Genomic DNA, 12,543 nt, shown 5'->3' with positions numbered 1-12,543 from the left:
TTCTTTAACTCCTGAACAGGAATACAAACTGATAGAAGTCTTGAGGAAACATAAAAGAGCATTAGGGTGGACTATAGCTGACATCAAAGGAATAAGTCCAGCTATTTGCACGCATAGGATCTTATGGAGGATAATTACAAGCCAATAGTCCAACCCCAAAGGAGACTTAATCCAGCAATGCAAGAAGTTGTCAAGAAAGAAGTAGTGAAACTTCTAGCGGCATGTATCATTTATCCAAATATCTGATAGCCCTTGGGTAAGTCCTGTACAGGTAGTACCAAAGAAAGGAGGTATGACCGTAATAAAAAATGAAAATAATGAACTCATACCTACAAGAACAGTCACAGGATGGAAAGTCTATATTGATTACAGACGACTTAATGATGCCACGAGGAAAGATCATTTTCCTTTGCCTTTTATTGACCAAATGCTTGAAAGAATTGCATGGCATAGTTTTATTGTTTTCTTGACGGATATTCTTGGAATAATCAGATACCAATTGCTCCCGAAGATCAGGAGAAAACCACATTCACATGCCCCCAAGGTATGTATGCTTACAGAAGAATGCCATTTGGACTATGTAACGCTCCTGCTACATTTCAGCGTTGCATGTCGGCAATTTTCTCAGATATGACTGAAAAGTTTCTTGAAATTTTCATGGATGATTTCACACTTTTTGGTAAGACATTTGAATATTGTTTCTATCATTTAACTTTGGTGCTTAAAAGATGCGAAGAGACAAATCTAGTTCTTAACTGGGAAAAGTGTCACTTTATGGTAATAGAGGAAATTGTTTTAAGACATAAAATTACTGCTAAAAGACTAGAAGTTGATAAGGCTAAAATTAATCTTATAGCAGGATTACCCCCTCCCACATCCGTTAGAGGTATTAGAAGTTTCTTAGGGCATGCAGGTTTTTACAGAAGATTTATAAAAGAATTTTCAAAAATTACAAAACCTCTGACTAACCTACTGATGAAAGATGTAAAGTTTGAATTTTCAGATGATTGCAGAAAAGCATTTGAGTTTCTCAAAGAACAATTGACTAATGCTCCAATTGATGTCTCTCCTGATTGGAGCCAGCCATTTGAAATAATGTGTGATGCAAGTGATATAGCAGTAGGAGCAATATTGGGACAAAAAAAAAGATCTTTAGACCCATATACTATGCTAGTAGAACCCTCAATGAGGCTCAAATGAATTATGCAAAAACCGAGAAAGAGTTATTGGTAGTAGTCTTTGTGTTTGACAAATTTCGTTCTTATTTGATAGGAACGAAGGTTACTGGTTCACCGATCATGCAGCCTTAAAAAATCTATTAGCAAAGAAAGACGCTAGCCTTAAAGTATCTATTAGGGTGTGCATCATCCCTGATTTCACCCGTATACAGATAGTCCCCTCGTTTCCGGGAGAGCAGTTTTCCCGAAGCGATGGGAAACAATAGATGAACTCCGGTTCCTTCCCTCGTACGTAACAACCCAAGTGACGGATAAGCCAAAACTTCCTGTCAGTAGCATCATTCTAACTATCGACACGTGTCAGTCTCTGGTTGGCTGCGTTCGAATGTGATGTGTTGCGTATTGACTATTTTTCCCCTATAAAAGCTGCGCCTTGTTGCATTTCCTTCAATTTCTGATCCCAGCTTTTACCTTCGAACTTTATAATGGATTTCAACTTTTTCAAATCTTCATAACTTTCTTCTTGAACCTTCATACCTTCATCTCTAACCTTCAAATCTTCATATTTTCTCTTGGATTTCCAACTCAGAACTTCATATCTTCATCTCCAGCCCTCAAATCTTCATACGAATTCTTCAAATCTTCATATATTTCCCTAATTTAATGATGGCTAAGACTTCCAAGTCTGTACCACAGCAAGCGGCCCCCTCATCTTCCCACCTGACCATGGGCATCGAGGTGATCATCCCCGAGGCGGCTCTTGAGCTTCCTATGAAAAACTTTATACCCGGGGGTTGCTCTATCGGGACGATTTCAAAGTTGAGAAGGCCTCTGTCCAACAAAATCGAGGCGAGGGAGCATGGAGATATATATATGCTCCATTACTGAAGATACCCTTCCTATAGTCCGAGAGGACTGTAAAACGGGAAGGCAAAGACGTGGTTGTCCCCGGACCTAATGGAGATATTACTACCCGCGTGGAGGATCCACCCGTCTAGCTGGAGGATCGTGATCCTCCTATGTCATTCCGTAAATAACACTGAACTTCTCGGTTCACCCTCAATCACCTACTCCGTCAGTACAGTCTTCGAATTTCTAAGGGGACTGATAAAGCTCATTCGCCGAGCAAGCAAGGCCCCCTTCTCAAGCATCGACGAGGATCGAGACCGAGGCTGGCAAGGGAAGTTTGTTCTGGTGAAAATCAAAGACCTGATCCCTTTAGATTTCCTTCTGTTCCCCGAGAAATGGAAGCATCTCGTAAGTGTCGTCTTTCTTAAGTATTAACTTTTTTTCATTCTTTCTCTCATTCCCCGCATTTACGATCGTGCAGCTGTTGCCTGAGTTCCTGATGTGATCCCCCGATTCAGGGAGTGGATTGAAGGGATCTGCAAGTAGATGTTGTACTCTGAACGCACATGGCGCAAAATTTCAAAGGACAAGTATGAGGCTCGTTCTTATGGTGAGAATCTTCTCTGCATGTGTAACGACCCGACCGATCGTTTTTAGAATTTGCACTTCGCTCGCCAGTTCTCGGGCATGACTATCCCTATATGATGTATTATGACTTATGTAAATCGTCGGTTTTGGGTTTCAGGTTAATCGGAGAAGATATGGAAGAATGATTCTCACTTGAAGCTTTAAATTTTAAAGGTTTGACCAAGTTTTGATTTTTAGTATTCAATCTCGGATTTAGATATTTATGATTTTGTTAGCTCTGTTAGGTGATTTTGGACTTGGGAGGGCGTCCGAAATATGATTTGGAGGTCCGTGGTAGAATTAGGCTTGAATTGGCGAAATGGGAAATTTGGCGCTTCTCGATCGGTAGTGAAAATTTTAATATCGGGGTCGGAATGAAATTCTAGAAATTGAAGTGGGTCTGTAGTGTCATTCGTGATGTGTGTGCAAAATTTTAGGTCATTCGAACGAGGTTTGATAGGTTTTGGCATCATTTGCGGAATTTAGAAGTTTAGGAGTTCTTAGGCTTGAATCCGAGGGTGATTTGGTGTTTTGATATTTTTTGGGGTGTTCCGAAGGTTTGGATAAGTTTGAATAGTGGTATATGACTTGTTGGTATTTTTGGTTGAGGTCCCGAGGGCCTCGAGATGATTCGGATGGTTAACGGAAAGGTTGGAAATTGGTTTGAGTAGTTGAAGCTATTGTTTCTGTCATTTCCGCACCTGTGGAATGGGGCCGCAGGTGTGAGGTCTGCAGAAGTGGAAATGGACCGCAGAAGCGGAGAAGGACCACAGGAGCGGAAGTTGGACCGCATCTGCGAGCCCACAGGTGCGAGGCCTGGGGCGCAAGTACAGAAGCCGGGGATCTTAGTGAAAGGCGCAGATGCGGCGTTTGGACCGCAGGTGCGTGATTTTGGCCACAGATGCGAAAAACGCTGGGCAAAAAGTATAAAAGGTCTCCTTTGCGAATTTTTGCCTAATTCCTCCATTTTTGAAGACGGGTTTTGAGCTTTGGGTAGTGATTTTTCAAGAGGAATCAAGGGTTATCAATTGGGTAAGCTACTTAAGCTTTATTACTTGTGTTTATGATGATTTTATCATTGTTTAATCATGGTATTAGGGGTGAAATTGAGGGGATTAGGGCTTGAGTTTTGGAGAGTTTTGATTGAGAATTTGAAGGACCATTTGAGTTCGGATTTTGACGATTTTGGTATGTATGTATAGACTCATGAGTGGAAGGAGTTTTTAGTTTTATGATTTTTGTCGGATTCCGAGAAGTGCCGGGGGCCGAGTTTGGGTGAATTTCGGGATTTTTGATTGAATTCATAGTTTTTCATTTGGAATTGATTGCCTGGCATATGTTGATTGCGTTGTATTGCTTTTGGTTAGATTCGGGACGGTTGGAGGCCGATTCCAGAGGCAAAGGCGTAGTGGATTAAGATTTGGCTTGGTTTGAGGTAAGTAACACTTTCAAACTTGGTTTTGAGGGTTCAAAACCCCGAACTATGGATGATATGATTAAATATTGAGGTGACGCAAATGCCAAGTGATGGGCGTGTGGGCGTGCACCGTGAGAATTGCGGCCTGGATCATTCCATGGCACCGCTTAGTGACTCTTTCTTACTGATATCTGTGATGTGATTATGTGATTAAGTTAATGAGCTGTAAATTATGCTAATTACCGTGTTAAGGCTTCACGCTGATACTGTTGAGACCCGAGTGGTCGTTTCTTGGTGTCATCTCATTAGTTTCACTGGTATTCTGTACTCTATCTTGTTCATGCATATCATATCATGTCTCAATCTCGGTTGTTGTTATTTGGCACATCATATCATTGTTTTGGGGTAGTATCATGGCATTGTGAGCCTGTGTGTGTGAGACTGGAGAGTGATGACTGAGTGAGGCCGAGAGCCTGATTATGAGTGACAGTTATGGGATCGGGCTGCACGCTGTAGCAGATTATTGATTATGCCTTCGTTGGCTTGTTATAGCGCTTGGGCTGAAAGGAGCCCCTCCGGCGTCTACACACTCCCAGTGAGCGCAGATGATATTATTGAGGGATGGATTTCCCTGGACATGGATTTGTCTGAAGTATTGACATATAGAGATGGATTGCTCCACAGGGATGGATTTCCCTTTTTCCTCGGTATCGAAAGACGTCTAGTCATTGTTGAGTATGTTCTGGGATGGATTTCCCTGGGCCGGATGGACATATGCGGTACCGAGTGGTTGAGTGTGTATAAACCTGGAGATGGATTTCTCCTTAGGGTTGGATACCCTTGTTCCTTGGTACTGGATGACTAGTAGTCAGCCTTGTATATGTTTCGGGATGGATTTCCCTGGGCCGGATGGCCATATGCAGTACCGAGTGGTTGATCACTTGAGAATGGGAGCACACGATGCATTTTCATACATTTCTGGCATTGACATGTAGAGATTGGCTGAGTGTTACACTTCACATTGTTCGAGTTGGTATTTTCTTTACTATTGAGTTGAATAACTGAATTGCCAGCATGCCTACTTTACTGCACAATTTAAATGTGTTATAATTGCTGAGGTTTAGTCCGTCACTACCTATCGGTCCATAGTTTGGACTTGTTACTTACTGAGTTGGTGTACTCACGTTACCCCCTGCACCTTGTGTGCAGATCCAGGTATCTCAGGCCACAGTAGCGGCTGTTGACTATTCCAGTTGCGGATTATCACCGGAGATAGCGAGGTAGCTGCTTGGCGATCGCAGCCCCGCCTTTCTCCTTCTTTATCTTCCTTCTAGTATACTTTGGCTTCTTTCAGACTATTTTGGTCTTGCTATGTTTTGGAACAATTATAGTATTGCTCATGACTTAGTGACACCCGAGGTCGGGCTTTTATATTTTCCGCATTTTGGTTTTTGACTTTATATCTTTTATGGAAATTTCAGTTGAAAAAGGTTGCTATTTAAATTTTAATGAAATGTTGAACTATTTTGGGAATGTGTAGGCTGGCCTAGTTTCATCATAGGCGCCATCATGACCAGGTTGGTTTTGGGGTCGTGACAGCATGGCTATCACTACGTCCCCATCTTACATAATGCTAAATTTTTCTCTTCTTTTATAGGTCTGCCTAAGACCACTGAACTTAGGCCGTTGGACGGGGACGATGATACGTCCTTACCCACCGAGACCTGCGTTATGGGGCAGCCTGGTACTGCATCGGAGGAGGAGGAGAAAAAGAAAAGAAAATCCTCGGGTTCTCCGGACCCTGAAGTAAAGAGAAGAAAAAGGGCGGCCACCCGGGTTCGGAAGCCCAAGAAGAATACCAAGTACAGGGTACCGGACCCTGACTTCCTCTATCGGCTTAGGGATAAGCCCAAGAAGACGACATCTTTGTCGCCCATAGATCGACCCCTGCCGCGGAGCAGGTGATGACCGAGGAAAGGGGCTACAAGGTTGATCCCCTTCCGATTCAAGAGGCTGAAGTGGAAATAGAGGCTACGACCTTCCAAGAAGCCATTCCTGTTCTAAAGGAGGCGATCGTGTGATCGGTATCATCTAGATGCCCTCCTATACTGAGTCCATGCTCGAAGAGGCCAAACGGGTAAAGAAAAATCAAGTGAAGGAGTACAGAGTGCAGATGATCCTCTCTACTCCTTCTTCGTTGGCATGGACATGTCCACATTGGAAGATTTCTCCAGGCTGGGTCACCTAGATGTCCCTAAGAAAAACGTGCCCTCGGGAGCTAGTGGGCCGAGTTCGAGCCCAAGATTGGTGAAGCAATTTCTTGCGCCGAGTGTGGACCCCAAGCGCAAGGGGACAAATATTCTCATAGTCCCAAAGGATGCCCGGGTCCTGTCCGCTCCGGTAGGCGTAGCCAGCTACCTCCGATGCCTGGTGACCGAGGAGGACCAGGCAAAGATGAACGAGGTGGGAACGTCAAGTCTCTTCAATGAGGCCCAGTAGACACTGAACCGAATAAAGCTCTAACATTTTCATATTATGAATCCTACTTATGTTTTCCTTTTGATGTCTCTTACTAATCCACTATTTTACAGGCTTCAGTGCTTCACCATGAAAGTCTCCTCCGGTACTGCTTGAAAATCAACTAGATCGAGTTCGAGCTCAAACAACAGGTCTAGAACAAAGACATATATATGCTTCTTAGTGAGAAACAAAACGAGGCCCTCAAGGACCTCCTGATTCTCCAGGACGAGCTGGAAAAATCTTGGAAGGAAGCCTCAACCGTGAAATGGGAACACGCCAACCTGGTTGAAAAGGTGAAGGTCTTTGAAGCTAAAAATGAGTAGCTGGTCGCGGTGACTAACATCACAGCTTTGTCAGTCCAATAGAAGATAGACCCGATCAACTAGATGCAGGCCGAGATGGACGAGGTCAAGGCCCAGACCGAAGTGTGGAAGGGCGGGATGGACCGACTGACCCCGAAAAAGGAAGTCGCTAAGGCACAGTAGGCGTTGGTCGAGAATCAACTTCGGGTGGCGAAGGACAAAGTCGACAAGTGATCTAGTTTGAACGACGATCTTCGACCACAGTTGAGCTCGGCCGTCGCGGAATGGGATGCCCTCAGAAGGGAATATGTGGCACTTGGGGACAAATTGGACACAACCTCTGCTGATGCCGAGGATATGGTGGCCCAGTTTAAGGACGATGTAGAGGCGGCCGAGACTCGCTTAAAGACAATTGACAAATATATGAAGCGAATGTCCCGAAGGGAGACCCTCGAAGAGATTCATGCCCGAGGTTTCGACTTATCAATCAAGATCAAGGAAGCTAAGAGGCTCGAGGCCGAGGCAAAGGAGCTATACAAGATTGAGGGTGCCGAAGGCTCTAAGGGATCTAAGGGCTCCGATGATTCCGGTGGTGAAGACCAGGCGTAGATGCCTTAGTATCTTTTCAGTTTTTTGTTTTTCCTTATGTATTTTTGCTTTGTTTTGAGGCTGTTCTATCAAGACTTTGTAAATATATTTTGGAATGTATATATGAAATTTTCCCTGTCTGCCAACATCGTGTCTTCAATTTTCGAGCGTCTTCCTGCAACTTTTATTCATGTATTGTTTTTGATGCTTTAGCGTAAAATTAGATGTAGTTATGGGACGTTCGCTTTCCGGAGGTTCGAACGAAGCCCGCCTTCGACGCAACTTTGTTTGCTCATGGCTACGAGACCTCGGTGCGACCGGATGTTTTCAAGATACTTAAGTATTTTTAGATGATACTTTTGCCAAGGGTAAGCTTTTAGTAGGTTTCGAGTTTTTGTAGAGGCCTTACTTTCTAGTTTCGGACTTCGGACATCTCCGAGCCATTTTTATGGTGGACATAGCCTTTGGGAACCACATAATAGGTTTTGGTGCCTTCGGGATTCGATAGCTCGGGCCGTCTGAATTTTTTTCGGGCACAGTCCCCGAGTAGGGGTTGCCTGTAGGCTCGATAATCCTTGAGTAGGGGTAGCCCGTAGGCTTTTAGGATCCGGGATCGAAAAATGCGTACTGATAAAGTGTAAAAGGAAGTGGAAATTTCTTTTACTCCTTAGTTTGCAAGGTACATGATTGAAAATGGATAAAAACTTGTGTCATGCTAGGACGAACTATGTGGGAACGGTTCAAATGATCATTTGACCCTTACAACAAATCCTTTTCTTATTCCACCCCCCCTTCTAAAGACCTTAATCCGAGGGTGACGATCCCCAGTATTCGAGGTCGAACTCATGAGGGCTCGGATAGTGTTGACCCGAGTGAAAATGATCATCAATTCCGGTTTGAAACCAGTCTTCAAAATTAAGTTAGCACGTTTTACTGTTGCTTCATTAAAGAAATTGTAAAAACCATTTTGGGACAAAACCGATTTAAGCGAAAAAGAGTTCAATGCATTCTTTTAGACCTAATAACCATATCCGATCTCGACCATTTTACCTTCATATGTTAGTCCGATTCATAACATGATTAAAAAGTAATCGAGTTGTACTTAGCAGTAGTACCGCTTTAGGTGTGCCACGTTCCAATTGTTTGGTAGTTGTATGCCATTTCCCGCTTAGAGTTTATATGAACCTTTACCGGTTATTCTGACAACTCGATAAGGTCCTTCCTAGTTCGGTCCCAACTTCCCCTTGTTTGGGTTCCTGGTGTGTAATGTTACTTTTCTCAACACCAAATCCCTGATTTGGAAGTATCGGAGGTTGGATCTTCAGTTGTAATACCTTTCTATTCGTTGTTTCTGCGCGGCCAACCGGACCAGAGCGGCCTCCCGCCTTTCATCCTATAGTTCCAGGTTTAATATCGTGGCCTCGCCATGACGCTCCCTTTGCATATTGGAACCTGAGGCTCGGTTCTACCACTTCGACTAGTATTAAGGCTTCAACCACGTAGACCAACAAAAACGGGGTGGCCCCGGTGCTAGACTTCGAGGTCGTACGATATGCCCCTAGGACGTCGGGCAGGATTTCCTTCCATTTTCCTTTGGCATCGGTCAACCTCTTTTTTTGGTTTTGAAGTATTGTTTTGCTTGTTGATTCTGCCTGCCCATTCCCACTAGGGTGATAAGGCGTCGATAGTATCTTCTTGACCTTGTGATCTTCGAAAAAATTATTTGTCTTGCTGCCGATGAATTAATTCCTATTATTGCAAACGACCTCGGACGGTATCCCGAATCGACATATTATGTGGTCCCAGATGAAGTTAATGACTTTTTTCTCCTGGACTTTTTTGAACGCTTGAGCTTCAACTCATATGAAAAAATAACCAGTCATGAACAATATGAATTTAGCCTTACCGGCTGCCCATGGTAGGGGACCGACGATGTCCATTCCCCACTTCATAAATAGCCATGGAGACAAAACCGAGTGGAGTATTTCTCCCGGTTGATGTATTATCGAGGCATGTCTCTGGAAGTTGCCACACTTTCGTACGAAGTCCTTTGCATCTTTCTCCATTTAATAGTCGACCCTGATTAATTTTCGAACTAAAGATTCCACCCCTGAATGGTTCCCGCAAGTGCATTCGTGATCATTTCTCAAGGCATATTCGGTGTCTCCCGGCCCTAAGCATCTGGCTATCGGGCTGTCGAATGTTCTTCTGAACAATGTCCCTTCGACAAAGCTAAATCTGGCGGCCTTGGTACGCTGGGCCCTCGATTCTTTGGGATCTGAGGGTAATTTTTAAGTCTTCAAGTAGTCTATGTATTTGTTACTCCAATCCCAAGATAAACTCGTCGAATTTACTTTGGTGTGGCGTACTTCTATCACCGACTTCATGAGTTGCACTACTGTTCCCGAACTAAATTCATCGGTATCGACCGACGACCCCAAGTTAGCTAGACCATCGCCCTTGCTGTTCTAATCTCAGGGTACTTGTTGCAGAGTCCATTCCCTGAATTGATGAAGCGTTATCTGTAATTTTTCGAAGTAACTTCGCATCCGCTCCTCTTTTTCTTCGAACACCCCATTAACTTGATTTACCACGAGGAGGGAGTCGCACTTAGCTTCGATCACCTCGGCCCCAAGGCTTTTAGCCAATTCGTGACCTGCAATTATGGCCTCATACTCGACCTCATTGTTAGTCAATTTCACAGTTCTAATAGATTGCCTAACTACATTCCCCGTAGGTGGTTTTAAAACGATGGCAATCCCGGACACTTTTGCGTTCGAGGCACTGTCCATGAAAATGGTCTAGATTCTAGGGGTAGTCCCCGAGGTTAACAATAATTCCTTTTCGACTTCGGGTATTAAGGCCGGCGCAAAGTCGGCCTTGAAGTCTGGCAAAATTTGAGATTTTATGGCGGTTAGGGGTCGATACTCGATATCGTACCCACTGATTTCGACGACCCATTTGGACAACTGACCCGAGAGTTCGGGTTTGTTCATGATGTTCCTTAGTGGGTAAGAGGTCACAACAAATACGAGGTGGCATTAAAAGTACAATTTTAACTTTCTAGAGGTGCTTAGCTAAGCAAGCGCCAATATTTCCAGGTGAGGATACCTTGTTTTGGCCTTGCCTAGAGTTCTACTGACATAGTAAATAGGAAATTGCGTACCTTCCTCTTCCCGGACTAAGAATCCACTTACCGCCACCTCTAAAACTGCCAAGTAAAGGTACATCTATTCGTCTGCCTTCAAAGTGTATAGCAGGGGCAGTCCCGATAGTTACCGCTTGAGTTCTTTCAAAGCTTGTCTGCATTCTGGGGTCCAGGAAAAGTTATTCTTTTTCTTTAACAGTGAGAAGAACCGATGGCTTTTATCCGAAGACCTCAATATGAACCGACCCAGGGCAGCTATACGCCCAGTTAGCCTTTGAACAGCCTTGACGTTGTCCACCATGGTGATATCTTCTGTGGCTTTGATTTTTTTGGGATTGACGTCGATCCCTCGATTGGTCACCATGAACACGAGAAATTTTCTCGATCTGACCTCGAAAGCGCACTTCTGCGGGTTCAGCTTCATATTGTATGTTTTTAATATGTCGAAGATCTCCTGTAAATGCTTCAAATGGTCCTTTACTCGCAGAGACTTTACTAACATGTCGTCAATATAAACTTCCATTGATTTCTCTAATGTTCTTCAAACATCCGATTTACTAGGAGTTGATAAGTGGCACCAGTATTTTTATATCCGAACGGCATTACATTATAATAGTAAGTGCCGAATTTAGTGATAAAAGAAGTCTTTTCTTGATCGCATGGGTCCATTCAAATTTGGTTGCACCCGGAATAGGCATCGATAAAGTTGAGTATCTCATGCCCATCCGTCGCGTCGATCATCCGATCGATGTTAGCAAAGGAAAAGAATCTTTAGGGCATGCCTTGTTTAGATCTTTGTAATCTACACACATTCTTAGCTTGTTCCTTTTTTTAGGCACTACCACTATGTTAGCTAACCAGTACGGGTACTTAATCTCCCGAATGGATCTTATTTTAAGGAGTTTAGATACCTCGTCCTTGATGAATGCATGTTTGACCTCGGACTGCAGTGTCATTTTCTGTTTAATCGGATGGAAATTAGGGTCCAAACTCAGCTTATGAGTGGTTACCTCCGGCGAGATCCTGTCATGTCAAGATGGGACCAAGCTAAACAATCTATGTTAGCTTTAAGAAAATTAATGAGTATTTTCCCGAGCTCGGGGGTTAACACCGTGCCCAGGTATACCTTTCGATCCGGTAGATATTCGATCAATGTGACTTGCTCCAACTCTTCGACTGTCGATTTGGTGGTGTGGGTATCATCAGGAGCTATAGAATGATCTCGAAACTCCGTAATCATCCTCCTCGTTCCTCCGGTCCAGCCGGGACCGGCATCGATGGTTGCTATTTAATTTCAGCCTTTCTGGTCAACTGCTTGTTCCTTAATGTCGAGACGGTGGCATCGGGAGTATTTCGTCGACTGCAAACATCTCCTTGCAGCCGGCTGTTCTCCGCAGACCGTCTTGATTCCTCCTGGTGTAGGAAATTTCAATGCCTAATGTAAGGTCGAAGGTATCACCATGATATTGTGAACCCATGACCTTCTAAATAGACCGTTATACCTCATGTCCCCTTCGATCACATAAAACTTTGTCTCTTGGATCATCCCGGAGGTGTTCACTAGTAGGGTTATCTCCCTTTTAGTGGTTTCTTATGCCATGCTAAATCCGTTCAACATCCGGACCGCCGGCACTATTTGATCCTGCAATCCCAATTGCTCTACGACCCTCGATCTGATGATGTTGACCGAGCTACCTGGATCAATCAGCACATGTTTAACTCGAGATTTATTGATAATTATGGATATTACCAGTGCATTATTGTGAGGTTATACGATGCCCTCGATATCCTTGTCGATGTACAAAATGGTTCCCTCCAGGACATAATCTCGGGGTCCATTTTTACCTCGTGATGGATACTTTAGTGCACATTATCATTGGCCCTTGGAAGATATCAGCCCCTCCAATGATCATG

This window comes from Nicotiana attenuata, unplaced genomic scaffold, assembly GCF_001879085.1.
Source record: "Nicotiana attenuata strain UT unplaced genomic scaffold, NIATTr2, whole genome shotgun sequence".
Lineage (NCBI taxonomy): Eukaryota > Viridiplantae > Streptophyta > Magnoliopsida > Solanales > Solanaceae > Nicotiana > Nicotiana attenuata.
Note: the sequence above shows the minus strand (reverse complement) of the source record.